Source organism: Argiope bruennichi, chromosome 3 (genome assembly GCF_947563725.1).
Source record: "Argiope bruennichi chromosome 3, qqArgBrue1.1, whole genome shotgun sequence".
In the NCBI taxonomy this organism is placed as follows: Eukaryota; Metazoa; Arthropoda; class Arachnida; order Araneae; family Araneidae; genus Argiope; species Argiope bruennichi.
This window is the reverse complement of record NC_079153.1, coordinates 133842518-133861021: the sequence shown is the minus strand read 5'-3', so window position 1 is coordinate 133861021 and position 18504 is coordinate 133842518.

Below are 18504 nucleotides of genomic sequence, written 5' to 3'. Positions count from 1 at the left end.
ATTTCATCCAACCGTTAAACGTGCAGCGTGAATATTGTTGAGCTAATAAATTGTTTACTCCTTGTTTGGAAATAAAATGCCGAGCGACTTTCATACCAAAAGGTCGGTGAACTCGATCAATGTGTATTCATTTTCAGTTATGGACGCGTTCTGTTAGCAATTTTTTTTTCTTCCGTGGTTTCTTCATTCTTGGAGGTCAATAAATTTCGCGTTTCATACATGTCTGAGAAGAATGCTGTAAGAATATTCTTGATATAGATTTTCATATTTTGAAGCTTTAAATTACTAACGGAAAAAAAAGTGAATATGAGATCATAAACTAATCTGGATTCAAAATTCCGTATTCTTCCCAGTTAGATTTCATTTCTTCAAAATAACTTACGTTTATCAAAATAATTGCTGATTTTTAATAAAGTTTCTTTTAACACCTACAATAATACTTTTATTCAAAATAAAAGATAAGCTTCCTCTCATCAAACGACAAAATAGAATAATAATAAACTTCTTACATATGAGAAAATTACTTAGTCATCATATATGAAAATTGCACTCGTACATAGTTTAAGAAAATCCCACGACAGAATTCCAGCTGTAGTACTATTTGGCACAATATCCAAGAATTTAAAAGTTGTAAACATTTGCTCATAAAAAAAAAAGTTAAAAAGTAAATAAAGTTATAAACGTTTCAAGGATATATTGAAAGTATCGATATTTAAAAAAACTCATTTTATGCAAAAAATTTTATCTGTGTAATTTAACAAATACATTTGTAGATAGGCTGCTGCTTCTAAGAATTCGGGTTCATTCCTCAACCAGAAGAAATGGGGGAAAAACTTTAGAAGATTGTAATTATACATTTACATTTATGCTAATTTCAGCTGTTCAGATATTGTAAAGAGTATTGCTATTTGGTGAAAAAAATGAGCTAATGAGATCTTTTGGCAAAAAATGTTGGCATTTAAGTTTGAAGTTGCAAACTTACTTTTTAGGGTTGCTTTTATGCAGGTTCAATATATAAAATGTCCAATTTTTATTTACCTCTACCTCATCGCTCCGCAGAAACGCATCTTTATAAAAAAATTTGTTAAATATCAGTTCTTTAAATAATTTCATTTATTCGAATAAAGTATTAAAACGAGAAAAATATTGAAATTTATCTAACCTTTCTTATTGATTTTAACACACATCCTAAATTGTAAAACTGTTATCCAACTTCGTGTAATTAAAGAAAACATGATTTGCATAAAATTTCAGCACGTTTACAAAGATCGAAATATATTTATAGCTTTCCATTGAAACTCGAATCCCCCTCTGATTACATTGTATCAAATAACGTTGACATTACTGCTTGAAAAGACTTGACTCATTTCTAAGTTATCTTTGCCTGCTTAGTATCTTTATTACATTTCGTTAGATATTAAAATATGTCATGCTCGATAGGACATTCGGCATTAAAGATATCTTCATCAATGTGGGAAAAATTAAACAGTTTTTACCATCTTCAAAGCTCTCTTATTAGATATTACCAACTTTTTACGGCAGCAGATTGAGTCTTTATTTGTCGAAGTTTTAATCAATGTTAGAGGAGAGAGGAATCTTCAGAATATTTCATTGACGAAAGAACTTTGTCAAATGGATGTAATTGAAAGAAGATTCTAACAGATTAAAAAAAAACATTTTTGAGCTCAAGATTCAATGGTCCTTTTTCTGCAATAATTTTAAATTGTCTGTGCTTATTATATTTTTGCATTGATATTTAAATTGATATATATAATTCCGACTTTCTTGAGTTTTTTTTTCTTTGAATTTTATTCGATTCAGGATTTGCGATTGTACGTGACTTTCATGGAAGATTTTTTGAGAACAGTTATCTATACTGCTTATACTGCAAATCAGGTCTTTCTTTGTTTTTATGTATCTTTGTTCTATTAGGCTAAATTACAAAGCATTTGGAATAAGTATTTTCTGCTACAGGACGTAATTAATTACATAAATATGTAGATCTCTGTATAAGAATTATTATTCCATCGATTGAAATTTAAAATGTCCTTCGTGTAACCAAAGATAACAGCATCTAGGTTCCAAAGTAGTAGATATGCAGCACATAAGGTTCGGTACAATAAGATTCATTTTAAAGAAATCAGCAATAGGGTTGCAAGTAAAAGTATTCTGCGTGTTTGTTTGGGATCCCCATATTGGCGGCAAACTAATGGGTCGCATTAAAGTAGATTTCAATCATTCTATCATAACTTATTAATTATCTTTAAAATCCGAATTTCCCACATCGAAAGAATTAAACTTTCCTGATCGATTCATAACAAATGTCCGCAACATTTACATCTTTTTGCGAAAATTCAAATTATTTTCATTAAATTATTAAAAACATTTGTATTTTAATCTATTCATTAAATGCGAACTGTTAAAAATTCAAATTGAAAATCGATATATTCATTGTTTTTCAAATTAAATCAATTGTTTTTCAGCATTGAAGTAAAATATTACGAATATATAAATTTGTTTAGAAAATCTTTTCTGGTCAATATGTAATTATTTAGCCTTCTTCGGATATGCAATTCATATTCCTTTATCTCCTTCAAAGTGCTGACTGCCCTTGAATCGATTCTCTATTGCTCTTACTCTTAGCGACCTAATAAAAAAAATCGAATAAAGGTTCAACCGAATATGAAAACGTTAACTTGAATTCTAATATATTTTTAGCAATTTTGTAAGGAATCGACAAAATTTATGATTTTATTTTCTTCTCGAGCCAATTCAATTGAAACTTCAGTAATAATTCACATCAAGAACTAAAACCAGTCTGTTAACGATAGTTCAATACGATATATGCGAGCTAGTTCTTCAAAAATTTATTCAATTCTCTAGTAATGTTTTTGAAACAATTTTACGGCAGATATGTTAAACAGAAAATTATGCTTATTCAATCTAAATATTGTCAAATAATCCTTAGTTTACCCCTGAAATCTAAATAAAAGCAGTATTTACTTTCTTTTCTAGGAAATTTTCTTTTAAATGGTTTCATGTCTGGCACTTACCAGAAGAAAGAACTTAAATTCTATTCGATTTCAAAAGTTAATTAAAATATAAATGTATCTATATAATACAAAGTCCCTTAACGGTTGAAAGAATTTTTAAATTCCTATGCTAAGTAACAAACTTGTTTGACAGCTTAGTGGAAATGATACTTCAAAAACTATTAAAATGTAATTTTTTTAACGATAAGATTTAGGTTCCTAATGTTATTAAGGAAAGATTACCATCTCCCTTTTGTAAAACAGTAAAAATGCGTTGAGCGTTGGAAATGCGAGAAAAAAAATTTTTGAAATTGAGACTCATCGATTTTTTTATTAACATGGTGCTCTAAATCGCCTTGGAAATTAGTATATAAAGAATTTCTTCTATAATATTAATAATTTTTCCATATTTATTCAGAAATTACTCTAAATACAATATAAAACTAAAACGTTGTGACAAAACAAGTGTTTCATAAAACGATTTTTGTGATCAATAAAAAAAAAAAACCTTCAGCAGGTTTGTTTTTGTCTTGGAGTTGTATTAATATCATTGAACAATAATTATTATCCACCTTCCCCAGGATATCCTGGTCCCTTTCAATACGTTTACTGAATTGATGTAGAATCTGTTCCTGTCGTCTTGACTTTATACTAGAATACCATTTTACTCCAATCATTTTGGAATGAGAGGGGAGGTGACAACCGAAAGAAATGAGTTCTGAATATTTTGTTTCCTGTATCGTTTGTTCAGTATTTCTGAATTTTCTAAAATTCTGATTACAAACAAAATCCTTTAATTCACAAAATTATGCCTTTCATGAAATGGATTGACATGAATTCGAATTCGCCTGCTCTTTTTCATAGTTGGTTTCGATTGCTAGTGATTAAATCATTTTTAATGGATAATAATACAGCGGAAAGAATGCAAGAAGTAATATTTTTTTATTTTAATAATTAAATTGAGAAAATAAATTCTAGAAAAAATATTGCAATAAGTTGCTAGATTTAAACTCGATGCATTTATCAACATTGCTTTGCGCAATAAAGTTCTTGAAATTCTTTTACAGTTTTTCCCCTGGATAAGTATGATTTCAAACATACCCATTAGCGGCGTGGCTAAGCTTCATAAGGTAGTCTTTTACGACAAAATTGAAGGAATTATAATTGGAAAATGGATTTTCACAGCTTCAAAGCATCGATTCCCATGAAACTGTTTCCTCAGAGACGAATAAAACTAATTGTTCCCTCCCCAACCCTCCAATGCCAAAATAAAGGAGAGGGGAGGGGGAGACACGAAAGTACATCGTCAGATCAAAAGATGTTCAATAATTAAATCCTATTTTGAATGCATGGCCTCTGGATGAGCAATCTGGTGCATCTCGCATTGAATCTACCTCTGTACCTTGAGAACTGTCCCTTCTACAACCCTCCAAAGCCAACATAAGGGGGGGGGGCTAAAAAGTACATCGTCAAATCAAAAGCCTTTTAATAGTTGAATCCTATTTTGAACTCTGCATGGCTTCTGGGCAAGCATCTGGCACCTTCAATCTACCTCTGTACCTTGCCACTACTTTTGCCACGCCGCTGATGGTTATTCAGTATTTTACCCACAAAAGCCGATCGCTAAAGCAAGCTGTTATTTGATGAAAAATCGCAAATGTGCGTATCATTAAAAAACAGTGTACAGTTTTTTATATCTTTGTGAAATGACAAATTTTCACCTTTTCCCAATCGATAAACAGTGTAGCAGGAACAGAAGTCCTTCCTTCACCAACAGTGCGCGATCGCTGCATCTTCTTCCCAGGGATTGTCGCATCGAAAGAGTCCCTCCAACGAAACGACAAGTTCGGTGGAACGATACAGGTAGGATCGTGACCTTGTTTAGAGGGAGAATTTTTTATGCTTACACATGTTCAGTTCGGCAACTACGTTAAAAATTCGTATTTGCAATGTACATTTAAGAATGGGATTCTATTATAAATCTTTGTATTGTAAAATTCTATAAATATGTTAGTTTTCCCCCTTTTGAAGGTAAGTAAAGTTAATATACATGTTTTTAATAGTACCGTTTACTGGTCTAGTATTTAAAATATCTGGTAAGTATTAAGTTCTTTTAGCATCTTTGAAGGTTATTTTGAAATTTCTTGAGAATTAAGTATTAAAAGAACTTTTTATAAATTTCAAAAGCAGGCGATGACAGCTTTATCGAAAGCAGTAATTCGTATTCAATATAAAAAAGCTCTTCTAGTGTGTGGGTAAAAAACGAAGACAGAATTTAAAACATATTTATAAAAATGTTTTAAGTTTAGTTACTACTTTTAGTATTGACGTATTCAGTATTTTAAATTTTTTTTTAAAGCAAGGATGAAATAGGCATTAATTCTTCAGGGTACTGTACGAATGAAAATTGATCTAAAGGTTGATTTTCAAATAAATACCTTGTATGTGAACATTTTATTATATTAATATTTGTATGAACACTGGAATTTCTAATGTTATTAGCTTCTTTTAAACCAACTAGACTTATTATACAGAAATATTTAATCTTTCCATGCATTTTGAGAAATAATATGATGAAGGATGGGGCAATCGACGAGATTTAATGAAAAGTCAACGGACTCTTCATTTCGTAAAATTTGATAAACACAAGTTGTGAAAGATTTTTTAGGAAAAAAAATTCTTGATAAGTCACTTCGGATACGGTTTTAATATTTCCATTCAAAAGTAATAAGCCGTGCAAATGAAATATTTTGAAGTGAAATATTCTAGTCTCTATTCGATTGAATTCAACTGAATCGACTATTGAGATAAGGTAACATGCTTCTTAATGAGATACAAACCTTCATAACTTGGCCAGTTTTCGTCGCAGAAGAATAGAAAGTGTGTTAAAAATATTATTAGCGGTTGTTATGACAATTTCCTGCAGTGCTTATAATTCAAAGATCATAAAATGTAAATGCATAATTTAAATTCCCCTGAATTATATGTAACCGCTGCCGGCTTAGAGATTAGTTTTTGTGTCACGATATACTGGATTTGAAAAGAAAAGACCCGAGTATCAGTACCCGATTTAAACAGGATAACAAAATATTCACTATTTTTACTTTGACTTTCTATTTTTATTCATCATATTATGTAGATAGTTGATATATGAATTTTTAAGATGTAATTTACAAATTTTGGACCTAATCTGTCTAATTTATGACTTGGATATGAAAGTTATGTACCAAGCTTCATTTATCGGTCATTTTTATTCAGTTCAACATAATTGTATTAAATGCATTTATCGAAACCGCAAAGCTCAATTTGTTCATTTAAAGACTCTTGAAATCAAAAATTCAATGTTCTTCTGTAAACTTGATCGGTGCAGATTTTAATGATGGGATGTATTTTGCAAATATTAACGCTTGTTCATACAGCAAGGTGGCCAGCCGACCGGGAATCGTCAGGGAATTCCTTGAGATCGGGAAAAATCAGGGAAATTTATTATAAAACTGGAAATTTTTTTATAAATTTTATTATCGAAAATAATTTGGGTGTATTTTTTCAAAAGTAGAATGAATCATCGCTGACAACTAATGAAAATCGAATTTTTTACTGATAGTCCAAAATAGACTGTGGAAGAGAAAGATTAATTACACAACTTTACTAAAGACTGACATCATTGTATACGTATAAATATTATATTTTCGTGGAAATGTTTTCTTTTCTCAACATAATTAGCGAAAACGGTTTTGCGTACTATGGGAAAAGGCAGCCTAACTAAATCCCAGCTCCTGTTACCGTTATTATTTTAAGCTTTCATAAATTTCTTTTATTTAAAAAGATACGTATGGAGCTATCCCCTCCCCCTTTCATCCTTCGAACTTGAAATCAATCATACGACGTGTTATAAAAGCGTAAGTATGAATTTTGGGTATTAATAATCAAAACGAGTTGGGCAAGATTGATCTATTATAATTCCAAAACAATTTACTTTAATTTAATATTATTTTACAATAATGTTTTTCCATTTTCTCGATTATCTTTCTGTTGAATCATAAAGTATCGGGTATGATTGCTATTTTTTTTCCGTAAATTATATTTTTTTGTTTATTTTTAAACATTATGAACACGAATTAGTAAATTCTTTATTTAAAATGGATGCTATTGGCGATAGGAAATGGATGGTATTGCTATTACTTTCTTTGAACATTAATATTAAACACGAGAAATTAATTTGTCGCGTACATTATATCTACCCATGCCTTTTGTAATTTTTTTTTAAAGAACAATTATTTTTTAATACTGATTGATGTATATGAAACTGTTTGCAACAAAAATTTACAAAATTCATTCATACGATCTTTTTGAAATTTATATCTCTAAAACATTTTTCTTTTTATGATTATAAAGAAAAAAATTAATAAAGATTAATGTCGGCGCTGCCGAGCTTTCTCAATATCGATTTCTCATCTGGAAAAATAAGGCAAAGACTGCCCTTTTCATTAGTAAGTGAAATACGAAAATAATTGGTATGACACCAAATTTAATTTTTTAACAACATTTAATTGACATTCATTTAGGACGAAACATAACATACACGAACAATATAACAAAGTTTATCTCCGAAATTAAGCTCCGAACATCAATTCTCTCTCTCCGTGCACCGTTTCTCCCGCGGATCTACTCCTCCACTCTCTTCCCTTCAGTTCGTTTTCTGATTTTCATCATCAGCAGCGCCCTCACAATTAATTTTCCACTTTTTTTTTCTGTCTTGTGGGTTAAACATTGAGCTACCGTGCAATCTATTATTAATAATAATATTGTGTTAAAAGTCAATGAAATTTCGATTTCATTGAATTTTTCTTATTTTGATGCATATAATTTATTTTGCATTTGTAAAGAAATTTTTTGTTAGTAAAATTATTGTTCAGTTCTGATTGGTATGTTGGTAAACGGTATGGATTGGAGGAGAGCCTACTAAAAAGGAATAAATCATTGCATTCTTAAGCACTCCGCCAATGTGCATATATTTTTGTACTGCATTTTTTTTTAGAGTAAATTCGATTAACAGATCTACTGTATTACTGGTTCGCTAAAAGTCGGTCTAGATGAGCATGCGTCTTCTGGTGTTGGTTAAATTGTTTGCAAAAAAAAGGCTTTTATATAATTGAAGCTTATCTGAAATTCAATAAATGAATGTTTTTTCCCTAAGAATTAAACTTTATTTTATATTGATTTTAGTTAAAAGAGTAGAAAATTTTTTCAAATAAAGTTAAGGACATATTGTGCAATAATTAAAGAGAATAAAATAAAGCGAAATCATTCTGAAGATATATTAGAAACAACCGAAAAATGTCAGGGAAATTTCTTTAAAAAAAACCCCCTGGAAATGTCAAGGACAAATCAGGGAAATTCAAACAGCAGAAATGCTGGCCATCCTTTACAGTCATTGCCACTAATAGATGCTTATTTCAATAAATATACGGCTTTATTTGAAAACTATTTGTATAAGTAACATCCTTTGGACATGCGCTGGTGCTTTTGGGACTGATTACATCACTTGACTGAAAAGCAAGAATCATTAGAGAATAATGTTATCTTAAATTCGGTATTTTTCTAAACATGTTTGGCGTTCCGAACAGATTTCAAAATTCAAACAATACGGCATAAAAGTGTAAAACTGCATCGTAATTTCAAAATTGTTAATTATTAAAACATTAAAAACATGCATATATTTCTTATTAGATAAGTGCTCTTGTTTTTATCAAATGTATAACTGAAAAAAAATTATACAGTTCCACCATTCCGTTCGACAAATTTCATGTCATTCTGACATTTAAAAAAGAAAAAAAATCCTTCCATTCGTCTGCTACCAACATTGATCGAGTTATGAAACTTAAAATTATTTCGGAATTTTATTTTAAATTAGATCATTTAAGTATCTAACTGGAAGAAGAAATGAAAGTTCATAGAAAGAACGGACTTGATTAAGACGACCATTGATTGGCATAAAAAAAAATGAAATTCTAAGATTTATTACTCTCAGACTTATTATAGAAAGAGTAAAGTTTTTTTCTTTTTAAAATTTTAATGTTTTCAAGAAAGTTTGACTGAATATGACTTAATAGGGTCGCAGGAATGAATAAATATTTAATTTTTTTCAGTGGTGCACTTATTGAAGTCGCACAGCATAATATTCTCCGTTATTGGGGCCCTTCTTCTATTTAGAAGTATATAGTTAGCTCGAATGGCTTAGAAAGTATTATGCTACGATTATAATGACAATAAAGGTTAGTCTGTTAATATAAGTGGATATATTGGACTCCCAAGCAAGGGCGGATCGTCATTTAAGAGAATAGCAATGCTATAAAGAAATTTCACAAAAGGATACAATTCAAATGCAATGCTTAGAAAACATAACAGAACTTCAGAGGTAAAGTCCAAACAATAGGACTTTACTTCTAAATAGTCCAAAATATTTTCATTGTACTTCAGAAAATCATTGCTGCATTTTTCACCAATAAATGACTTCTAATTTTTTAAAAAAAAATCTGAATGTTAGAACTAATGAATTTCCTTTGAAGCAATGTGAGAACCAAGCAATAGCTAAGGGAGAAAATGTAAAGAAAAGCGGAGCAATGGCAAGCCGGGCACTTGGCCATATACTAAACCAGGTACACATCCAGAATAAACTTTGCTAATCTGAATGGAAAGAATCTTTCATCCTCAAATTATTGCTTAGCTGTAATGTGGTGAATGATTTTTGCTTCTGTTTCCATGCAGCCCGAACATAGTCCTTATTGATTCATTTTTTTCTTTGATTATCCAATTACTAATATGAATAAATAATGGAACGGGTTTAAATTCGAAAAAAAAAAGCCCTTTAAAATTTCGCAGGCTGTTGCTTAATGAATGAGCTGCAACTGCTCCTGGTAAACTCGAAGTTACGAAGATACTATAAATGTGGCTTATTCAATAGTGGCTCCGTTATCGGGGCAAAATTGTCGATTTTCCTTTGTTATTTTAATCTTCTAAAACTCATCAATCACAATTTGATAACGAAAGCTTGTCGCATTAGCATTAATTTTCCATTGGAAAGATGATTTGAGGTGTTTCTTTTTCCAGCTCAGACTTCAAATATGAGCTCTAAAATTAGCAATAAACAAAATGATGATAAATAGGGCGAGGGGTATTTCTATATTCCTATCATACTATAGGGGCTAATTATCCGTTCCTAAATGTAGAGGGAAAATAAAGCGACGTTTTCCAAATATCTTCCTGTTATTTTCTTTCCCCATCTTACACTATTTTATTATTTTCCCTCATTTTCTAACTTACGCATAATGCTAAACCGACATACTCGGCTCTGTCCGGGATGGAATTTTTGTGAACCCAAAAATGAGGGAAAACTTTGAGAAATTAACTATTTAATTATCAAATCGTCCCTTAAAACATTTCTTTAAATATCAGTGCGATAAAAATTTAAACTGTTTTCAAATTAACTTTATTTTTTATATAATCATTGATCACACATCAAATTAGTTTTTGAAAGTTTATAACAATTCCTAAGGTGAAAAATTCCTATATATAAACTATTAATCTTTTTTATTATCTGCAACTTTATTTGAAGTAAAGTGAGAAAAATTGTTGTAGTTAAAAATTTAAATCTCTCTTAGTTTGTCGAAATGCTAGACTGACCTCCAAAAAAAAAAATCTAAAAACCTCAAGGGTTTTTAAAAATTACTTACTTTTAAAAAGTATTATACAATTTAATAAAACTTCATGATAGGCTTATTAAACATGCACTTATAGATTGAAATATGGTGGCCTCCTTTTAAACCTTGAGAAATTTCCATTGATAAATTCCATTTATAACAGTAAACAATTTCAAAACAATTCAAATTAGATATTTTTATATTTCAATGTTGGATACAATTCAACTATCAATGAATTTGATTATAAGAATATTCACAAATGGGTTTATCAGCTCTTGGAATAAACATAACAGTTGGCTATTGCGATGTGCGTCTGACATCCATATCGATGTTTGTTATTCCGAAAGAAAATTTAACATTCCTGAAGTTTGTTTAGCTCAAATGCTGCTCTTTGAATATCTTTAGCAAAAAATTCCGCTTTTGTTTTCTTTGTATAGAGAAGAAATAGATAATCATGCTTTCATTAGAAATCAGAGTTAGAACAGTGATTCCACTTTTAGTGTGTCATACTTGTGCCCAGATGACATGGAGTGGATGATGATATCAGCAAAAGGGAGAAAACTATTCTCGGGTGAACTTGAAAAATACAAAAGGGAAAAAAAAAGTTTCTTATTCTTCCGTACGATAAATAATTTTACCATAATTTCATATGGGCAGCAGCGATTGTTATTTGACATTCAATTTTTTTACGTCGTATCAATTATTTAGTTTGTCAGTCGTGATCTTCCAAGAACCGTAAAATGTAGGCATTAGTTTCAACCCCGAATCTGTCATCTATCATTCATGTTTGTCGCTTCAGAATGTATCTTTCAGTATTATTTCTCTTGTCATCACGTTCTTGCACCTGATGATTTAAATATTCTTCATTTATTACTTCGTTTATTCTCGTGTACTTTTTATTTTCTTTCCCACCGTTAGTTCAAATAAAGTATATATCATGTATTTTAATACCGTGCTTTTGAATATTGTCGCTGCTTATCGTTGCGTTGACAAAATGGAAATTTAGTTGCATTTTCATTTAATAACTTTTGCAACCTATACATACACTTGATTTGCTATTTCAACGACGTATTCGATGACAACATTCAGATGTTGAATATCTTCAATGCAATGTTTCGAACTCTTGAGCCGTTCTAGGATTTCTGAATGTTGCTTGCTGTAGTTTTAATGCATCGGTGATTTCCTTGGCGATGAAGTAGCAGAATAATGCCAAGTAAACTTTGTAAATGTTTTCATTTCCGACTGTAAAAATACATTGGTATCATTCAATTTGTTAAAGGAAGGGATGCAGTAAAATCGATATGGTTCAAGAGTAAATGAAATGTTATGTTTTTCGGTAACAAAATGGCCATTTTTTATGCACTTGACGTATAATTCTTGAATGCTGGTATGCTAACTAACCTGTCACTTTCAAATTTCACCATTTTTTTACGAAGTAATTTTTTAAGTTATCAGTTAAAATTTAAACTATTCTTTAATTTACTTGTTTTGGCCCATTTTCGTCAAATTATTTTATCAGTTCGTCCTGTGATCGGGCAACAAAAAAAGACTAGGCAACTGCATGTATTAGTAAAAAAGCTACCTGATTTTGAACAATTTCATAACCGAATTCTAAAAATTTAACCCAGTGATCTAATTTTGAGGCCGTCTTCTTTCTATTGTTTTGTTAATTGAATGCGATATTTTCTTAACATCTTAAATTTTGTGTGCAAGATATAATTTGTAATACTTCAGATTCTTTTGTCAATACCCTTATAATTACAACTACAATATTTTTTCCAGCTGGGATTGGTCCTTTTGCTCATGTATTGTTATAGGGTATAAATATCCGGATTTCATTAACAGAGATCACAATCTATCACTTCTTGCTTATATATCAATTCTATAGACGCCTATTTTTTAAAATAATGTGTAGAAGAGATTACTATGACAAAATTTTCTTCAATATGTTGAATTTTCTATTCTGATCTGACTTAAATTCCTATGTCTCTTCGTTACAGTGCAAATCGATATTTTGAAGATTGAGTGTTCTGCGATATTTATACAAAAATATCCCAGAAATCTTAAAAATAATTAAATTTGTTTTAATTATTTATTTTGGACAACTCAAGTTTTATAAAGTCTAGATAGTTGTTGACTTCCTCCTTTATGTTATACCCCTATCTTTCCTAACTAATTTAATTTTCAAAGTTATCCATATTTTTTCCAAGACACATATTTTTGAAATAGGCCGTGTAAAAATACCTGTGTTAGTTTTTAATTTAACAACTCTTACTGTACCCTTGTTTCCATAGATTATCTCTAAAATTCTAGCCATTGCCCGTTTGCAATGAGGCAAATCATTTTCCTTTAATAGTACTAAAGAACCGACCTTAACGTTATTTTTTTAATTGCCACTTATTTCTTTACTATAAGTTTTCCCAGCGTTTCCAAATTGTCTGGACACATTTGGTGTAGTATATTGCCAGCGCGACAACCTATTATGAGAAATATCCACAATTTCCGATTCAGGTATTGAAGTAATTGGGCGTCCAATAATAAAGTGTCCAGGAGTTGAAACTTCGTATTCATTAATGTTATCTGATAATGGAATTAAGGGATGTGAATAAAGTATACGTTCAATCTGAATGACTATTGTTTCAAATTTTTCAGTAGTTATTTTACTATTAGCTAGAGTTCTATAAAGATGGTGTTTTTCCTCATTTTCGGGTTCACAAAAATTTCAATCCTGCCTCCCATAAACCTCCGAAATTGGGGGAATAAATTACCATTGGATTGATTCTGCGGATAGATAATTGGCTAAAATCTCATTAGTTTGACAAACTAGTTTTTCAAGCGATTTAATTCTGAAGCTGGACCCTTGAAATTAGATGCATTCTGACATCAATATTGCAATGCGACCTCTAAGGGCCCAGAGTCTCTTTAAAGATGCAATGAAAGCTTCAGTCGTCAAATCTATTGCCGTTTCTAAGTGAATAGCTTTAGTTGACAAACAAACAAAAATCGCTACATAAATTTTTGAATATATTCACTTTTTGTTTTTAAACTTTATTTGAAAAGGGAATAAAAATCTATCCCAGAATTTAAAAATGGAGAACTTGGAGTTACTCTCTCTGAAGGTAAATTTTCCATTAACTGTTCTAACACCCCAGGCCTTTGCCTAAAACATCTAATATAATCATGGACAATTTTCTTTGCAATACCTTTACCATTTAAGGGCCAGGATTTTAATCAAATTTGATGTAACAAGCCTTGTTCACCAATATGTAGAACTTTTTTATGTACATGGTCAAAAAGTAACTTGGTGAATGTATGCTTACTTGGTAAAATTATTTGATGTTTAGATTCAAATGGCAAGTCAGAATTTTTAAGTCTATCGCCAACTCTAAGTAATCCTTTTTCATCTAAGAATGGATCTAAAGCTCTTAACTTACTTGTATTTGAAATTTTTTACCTTTATTTAGTGCATCTATTTCTGATTTAAATTCACTCAACTGATTTAAAAAGTGAGTGAAAATTATAACTAGATGATTCTAATAATTTAGCTTCTCCTCTTAAATATGCACGGAGATAATACAGCTCTTGAGAATCATTTAATTGTTCATTGTTGCTAATTAAATTAAATTTTTAAAATTTGCAAAATCAGCTATTTTTTCAAAAAATTCTGATAATGGAATTTCCGCAAGTCCGATTTTAGTTACTGCATTATCCTTTGAAACAGAGTTCATTTTTAATTGAATGTAATAGTATTTTCAGAACTACCTCTTTTTCTTCAATCCGTATATTTATTTATTCAATATCTTCTAGGATGGTTTCTATATCTTCCGATGACCTACTGTGCTTGCACTTGTCCAAGTTTTCTTAGTTTCACTTCTAATTCCATTGCGTTAATGTCCTTGGAAGCTGACTTTTCGGTATTAATAGTCGTTTCTTTTCAGAGTAGTTTTTATCGAGCCTTTCAATCTATTTAATTTCTTTTCTAAAAGAAAATACGGATGACGTTATAGTTATTAAGGTTATATTTTGTGCAACTGCTCCCAACGGGTTACAGCATTCGAATGTAGAAGATCATAATTGTTATAGGTGGCGCTCTTGCATGCCCTGACGTAACAATCAGTATCAAACTTTAGAACAAATCCGACAAGGCGTTTTCTGTTTATAGTTTCGCATATATGCAATTCCACGCTGGGACTTAGAGAAATGAAATTTATGTAATCTTGTTAAAAATTGTAGCTCTGTGTCAAATTTTGATTTCATTCGACGCTTTCAAAATGCAATCTGTTTTCTTCACTATGTTACAATGCACAAGACATTCATGTGCAGACTTTTAAAAAAAAAATCTGATAATTCGTTAAGTATCACTTTGTCGAAGGTCTGACATTTTTTGAGGAGGGAGATTGCATTTTCATTTGGCATTATGGGAGAAAGCTTCGAGAAGACCATTCCCGATGGTTTAGGTAAAATGACATTTTCGTATCCAAAGTTTATCAAGTGATGTAATTCAAAGAATTCGACCTCCCAAGTTTTTGACGAATCTACGTTCTAACTTTCCGGAGCCAGCAAAATACATTTCTGGAGTTGTCCTGAATACAAAAATTAAAAAAATCATTTGAGTTATATAAATGAAATTTCATGTATTTCTATACCAAACATGTACATTAGTCTCAAACTTTGAGATCTATTCACAGAACTTTGTTAGTCTATCTGTATGAGAGTAAACGAATGCAATAATTAAAAAACGTAACGATCTAAATGGATAAAGTCAATATACAATTTGGCATCAACATTGCAGATACGCAACACATTTTAAACTTCATCCGACTGCAGGTTGACACGTTTGTACGTATGTAAATAGATAATTTCAACGCAATTACTTAAATAAATGAGATGAAGCATTTGATCTTGTCTTTACAAGTGTAGTTTTGTCAGATTTCGATTTCACTCTATCGAAAAAAAGGTTATTTAAAAAAAAATTAGTCAGATTATTAAGGAAATCGTTCGTTTGGTAAGTACTACCACAGAAATATAGTTTATTTTCATTTAATAAAAGCTGTCTAATTGTTCTAAAACCGTCCTTATATTTCATAGAATTTGTAAAAAAAATTGAAAGAAAATCATATTAAAAATTAGTAATTTAGAACATTTTAACAATAGTAAATGAATCGATCTCAACATCTTGAATTTATACGTTTTTAAACCTCAGTAAGGTGTTAGAACCTCGCTTTTAGAGTTGCTTCTGTCTTTTAGCATATCTCAAAAATGCGGCCATGTAAGTGAATGAAATATAGTATAGCGTAGTTAATACAATAATATTGAGATCTGTAACTAATTCTTTGTCAGATTTTCATCTGAGGTAAGACTGCCAACCTATCCATGAACACGATAACTGAAATGCGACAGGCGTTTGGTTAGCCTTGTCCCTCTCGGTGTTGGTAATCTATCCAAAAAATGGAATACGTCAAATGGTTTAAGTAATTAGTTGTTAAACTGTGCATTATGAGACTTTATTAAAGAAATGGCTCTAATGTAGCATGAATTGATTGCGTTGAATCGAAATAAAAAAAAAAAAAAAAACCTCGCCAAATAACGGGGTGGAGGAGGGGAGACGGTGAATATGACGGTTATTTCACGTGCTACAGCTTTGAGAGTACGCAAGACAATGAACTTGTTACTCTAATTTTAAGAGCAGAAACACAGGTTAAATACAAGTATTATATTTGATTTGAGAATTCAACTTCATCCATTCGTTAAACATTTAAAAGGCAAAACTCCTAATGACTCATTCCGATTTTTACTTCCTGGTATGTCAAGTACAGATAAGATATTGTAATCGCCGAAAAAAATTCTAACTCGACAATTTGAAGAATCTCCACGGTTTAGACCAACCTGAATTCGAAAAACACATTTTCGGCATTATATCTGTCTGTGATAAAGGATAACTCAAACACTTTGAGCTAGACGGATGAAATTTGTTATATGGTTTTTATGCTGATTTCGCAGATTTCTATCAAATTAAACGCAAAATCGATTCAAAATTCCTACTTACCGGCTTTCCGAATATAAGTTAATATAATTATTAGGCGAAGAGATCTAGATGAGTAAAATTCAGTACACAGATTTAAAATGTATAATGTATTCACAGTAAAATTTTGAGCCAACTCCCAATGAGGGGTTGAGCGTTTGTCAGTCTGTATTTTCAGAAGCATATAAACGCGATACCTCAAGCCAAAGACTGAAATGTATTAAATTTAATATGTGATTTTATGACAGCAATTAAAGTTTAGTGTCAATTTTGTTTAAATCGGTTATGAAAAAATCGTGTTTAAAACTCAAATTCACCTTTCATTAGAGACCAGTCTTGCTTGTTTTAGTTATTACAGACCAAAGAATGATCGCACAGCTCACAAATTTAGTCCAGAATTTCATGCAACTTTAAATGAAATAATACAAATTTTATTTTGCTCTCTTGTTTTTCATATCGCATTTACAAGCATACTTACTCTACTCGACTGTTGCCCCGTTTTTATGGTTGGTAGAAATCTATGATTTCGATGTAAACGCCACATGCTAAATTACATTCGTTTCATTTGTTAAGGCATATTTTAAATGCCAATACTAACTCTGTACTAGTAGAATTGCCCTCTGATAACCCAGCTTACTTTTGACTTGATATTCTTCCATTGAAAGCAGTCCAAAATAAATATCCGCATTTCTGCAAATTAGAAAATATTTTATGTTCATCTATACATGTAAATACTGAGCTTGGTTTAGCATATCCAACAGAAAGATGAACGTTTTGCTTTTCATTTTCAATACAGAATTGATTCAAGTCAAACTCGGACATAAAAAAAAAAGTTGCTTATATAGCCAAAGTTTTTAAACTAAAAATGACAAGCAAAATTAAAAGAATTTTCAACAGTATATTTTTTGACATTATAAAAACTAATTATTAATAAAAATTATAAATTAATTTATTTTAACCAGAAATTATGGCAAAAAAAAGAAATAACGCACAATCGAAACTCGGACAGATAAGATTTTTAAACTAATATATCAAATGAATTGGCATTTTGTATGGATGCCCTTGTTTTTTATAACCATTTTAAGACGTTTAGGTATAGATTGCACCAATATTTTTTTTCACAAATTAGTTCCCCCCCCCCCTCATTCCTGCAACAATAATCTTTTCAATTCATATATACTGGAAACGGCGTATTCTCGGACTTCTTTACTGAAGGTATTCATATAAATTTTCAATAGGATTTATATGGGGGTTTTAAGGTGGAATGTGCATGATGTGAGGACAATTATATAGGATTTGGGAACGCACTCGATAAGATTTGTTTCGGATTATTATCCTGATAAAATCGCCAGTTGTTGCCAAAAGAAAATTTCTATACATATCGTAGTATTTTTTTAAAATTTAGATGTATACATACGGATACATCCTTTTATCAATAAAATGCAGGATTCCTGGACCAGCAGTTGAAACTGAGCCGAAGACCATTACTGATCCACCGCTATTCTTCAGTTGCTGATAAAAAAAATTTTGTGCGTAATTCCATGTTTGATTTTCTCTAATTAAAGGGCTTGTTATCGGATCCAAAAATGTCGAATTTGCTCTTATCAGAAATAAGACATTTTAAAGAAAATTAAAAAGACATTAAGAAAAATTCGTGTTTTCACGTTCCTTGCAAATATAAATTTTGGTTTTCCGAACTTAAGACTTCTGATCTGATTTCGCTTATTTATAAAAGGTTTTTTGTCGGGCG